The sequence below is a fragment of the Gavialis gangeticus genome, unplaced genomic scaffold (assembly GCF_001723915.1).
Source record: "Gavialis gangeticus isolate Ggan-Ray unplaced genomic scaffold, GavGan_comp1, whole genome shotgun sequence".
Taxonomy (NCBI): domain Eukaryota; kingdom Metazoa; phylum Chordata; order Crocodylia; family Gavialidae; genus Gavialis; species Gavialis gangeticus.
In genome coordinates, this window is record NW_017729032.1 from 212,431,493 (window position 1) to 212,435,394 (window position 3,902).

A 3,902-nucleotide genomic window follows, 5' to 3' on the forward strand; every position below is an offset into this window, starting at 1 on the left:
AAAGCGTGTGTGTGGGGGGGGGAGTACATATCAACAGTTTAGTACTGAGGTTACTCAGCTCCTCACTGAACCCAGGAGGACTAGGGGGACCATATTGTTTCCCTTCGATTCTGGCTAGGGGAGAAGCCAGTAACAATGTCTTCCTCTGTCCTTGGAGGGAAGAGACATGTGGAGGTCACAGACTTTGCCCCCTTCCTTCCATGGAAGCTGGAACCAAAAGGGGACAGTTTTCCCATGGAAAAGGAGGAGGTGGATGCAGGTAGGGGGATCTCTTACCTGAAAAATTCAGTTCTCACTGAGTACTGGTGATATCGGACGTTTATAGACATGCTCCTGGAGGTGGGAAGGGGGGCCACTTTAATTAGCGCAGCTCCCTGAGCCGCGCTAATTAAAGTGCCCAGAGCATCTCATGTATCAGTGTCCCCACACTGAAAAATGGTGGCAGGGCACTTTGAACTGAAGCTCGACAAATGAGTTTTAAAGTGTCCCGCCACCATTTTTCATCAGAGGGATGCTGATACATGTGACACTGGAGTCTACTGGAGCATGGTACTTACCATGCTCCAGCAGACTCAATTAACTGAGTCTGCTCCGACACGCTGTAATTACAGCACATCAGAGCAGCCTCCCTACTCATGTATAGAAGCCCATCATGGCAGGATTGTCGGTGGTCCCACAGCCTGCCCATGCTGCTGCTATTTCTCTTCTTGCTCTACCTGATATATTCTCCTTCATGAAAGCGAAAAGCCAGGGGAAGTCTGCATTTAAGAGATCTGTGCTCCCACTTTAGCTCCTTCATGTACTAGATTATTCCTACTTGCAAAGCCTGCTGGAACTTGTCGTTTTTAATGTAGTAGTACAGTAATTGCTACATGTCCTACAGTCTTGTCCTGTGGTTTTTGCTTGTGCAGCAAGTTTGAAGCTATTTTAACTACCTTGTATCTACAGTGGCACTTAAAACTATTAGAAAGATGCTACCTGTCTTGTGGGCTAGGGACAGAAATTACACATAAACTGATATAAGTGATCAGAAAGCAGTTCAAATTTGCAAAACAACAGAAGTTCAGTGCACATAAACTGCTTTCAAAATGGCTGAAACCAGTTTAATATAAACCTGGATGGATGTAATATCAGATTCAACTGATTTAGGTTAAATCAATTTATTGAATTTCTGTCCCAGATCCCCTCCAAATTCAGGTTAACTCATGATCCCCCAGGATCCCAGGATGCTTTGTACCTCCCCTGCAAATCCCCCCTCACATGGTGGGCAGGCTAGGCTTGGCCCAAGCTGTCTGCTCCAGCCCAGCAGGGAGGTGTGCCCTAGTGCCCTCCTGGCTTTAGACCTGGGCCACTGCAGGCACATGGCTGCATTTCCAGAATATAAAATAAATGTCTGTTCACTTGCTTATTGGTTCAATCTATGCAGTTTAGACTAATCTGTGAAGATTGAATTGATTCAGTCTCAGGCTTTTTGACTGTCTGTATTTAATCATGCTGACTAGTGAGGCACACTATTCAATATTCAAAAACACTGCAAATTTCCAGATGCTTGGGTTTTGCGAAGTGAAGCATAATCAGCTCTCTGAGACCAAGTCCGCCCCCACTCCCAAGACTGCTCAGAGTAAACAGAGTTCAGGTACAGGAGAGAACGGATGTGAATGGTTTATTTTCATATAATACCTACAGTAATAATCCTGAAGGTTTTGTCTGGAAATTTAGATTGTCCCTTTTGGCTCAGCCTAAGGGAGGGGGTCAGTGCTGACCCATGCTGACCGGGGGGATTTCAAGGAGTAATAGAACCATAGTAGAATATAGAATAGATTTGCACCTTATAAACTAACCGAAGTACATATGTGTTTATGAAAGGATGTGAATAAAGCAGCATGTAAGAAAGAGAGAAATCTGAACAAAAAGAAAAAAACAGGAGGAGAGATAGGGGAGAAGGCAGGCAGGGAGTAGGAAGCAGGAACCATGCTGTAACAGCTAACCAACGAGCAATAAACCCATGAGAACCAAGGAGTCAGAGAAGATAATCCATGTAATGGGATAAGAATCCATAGTCCCTGTTTAAAGCACTCTTACAGTCCAGTCTGTGGATGCTTTCTTGTAGGTGTGCCCAGGTTACATTCTACAATTACCTGCTCAAGTCATGTAAAAAAAAGGGGGTTTTTGCCTGTGAAGAGCCACCTGCGGGTCAGTAACGGAGTGTCCAGGGAGGTTAAGATGCTCTGCCACAGGCCTGCGTCTTTCTGCAGTTGATGTCAGATCAGTGTTTGTTTATTCTTCAATTAAGGGATCACCCTGTCTAACGTAGACTGCAGAGGGGCACTTTAAGCAGGTGATGGTGTATATTATGTTGGTGGAGTTGCAAGTGAATGGCACTTATAATCCATGCTGTTTGATCCAGTGATGGTGTGGTCTAAATTGATGGGAACACACAGCTGGCATCTGTAGTAGTCAACAAGCACAAGGAGTCTGCCACGCACCTAAGAAGAGGAGAACAATCCCATGACCCTACCTGACCTCTCCACTTTTAGTATAATTTATGCCCATGGTCTTGCAAGGGGGGAGCAATCCATTTGTTCCATTAATGAAGGGACCGTAAGTGTTCCTGACTCCTGCGCTGGGCTTGGAAGGATACATCTATGACTACATAGTCATATCCAACCTAGCTTTACATGAACTCGTTCAGATAATGGTAGCAGTCTAGCCACATCAGCATAGAGCCTAGGGTGGGCAGCAAAGCCTTCCTGAGAAGATCAATCTCATGCTGCTGTGATGAGATTGTTACTGGTACCCAAGCTAGCTAGTTTTAAAGCTAGCTCAGGGATACATACACAAGTGGCAGTCACAACAATGACTGCTGTGCAGGTATATCCTAAGTATGAGGTTCCTTACACCCTCCTCTCATACATCAAAACAAAGGCCTAGGAACACTCTGTGCAAAAAATAGAAGAGGAGGTAAAACAATTGGAAAAGCTCTGCTAATTGTGTTCTCTTTCTGTGAGGCATATACCTCTTTCCCCCAAGAGATGGCACCAAGAGTCACTGAAAGAGAGTCTGTCTGCTGTCTGAAGATTTTCTTTCTGTGAAAAATGCCAATAGATCCCTCAGATCTCATTCACCTGAATTCCATATCCCAAAACAGATAGCTGAAAAGGGAGTCTTTGCCACAGGAAAAACACAACATAAAGGGGCTCTCAGAGGTGGTCAATAATGATGGAGCAAGACAGGGAAAAGTTTCCAACTTGCTGAGAAAAGAAAAACAAGAAAGGATCACCTTTGTGGGATAAGAATAAACCCCTCTGGAGTTTGTGTATCAAACAGAACAGGAATATTTAGAAATATGCAACACTGGAGGGGGAGAATTAGTTTACTGGGATGCTAGAAATGTAAGCGCTATGAGGTTTTGTATTGAGATGTTAATTATATTAACATGTTTTATTATAACATCGGCAGACAAGGTTCTTTGCGTGAATCTGATATCTTTTATTAGACCAACTAAAATAGTTGGAAAACAATTATTAAGCAAGCTTTGGGGTTCAAAAACCCTTCGTCAGGCTAAGGAAGTTTCAGCAGTTGGTGTGCTCTTCCTTTACTTTTCATTCCATCCAGGAAGAGCACACACTAACTGCTGAAACCTCCTTAGCCTGACAAAGGGTTTTTGAACCCAAAAGCTTGCTTAATAATTGTTTTCCAACTATTTAAGTTGGTCTAATAAAAGATATCAGATTCACTCAAAGAACCTTGTCTGCCTATGTCCTTAGACCAGCACAGCTACAACCTACACCCCTGTTATTATAACATCAGCATTCATAAACCTATAGTTGAAGTGAGAGGGTCTGTTTGGGAATATAGGATATGTATTTAAGTTTCTTTAAATGTACATCATTTTATGTGAT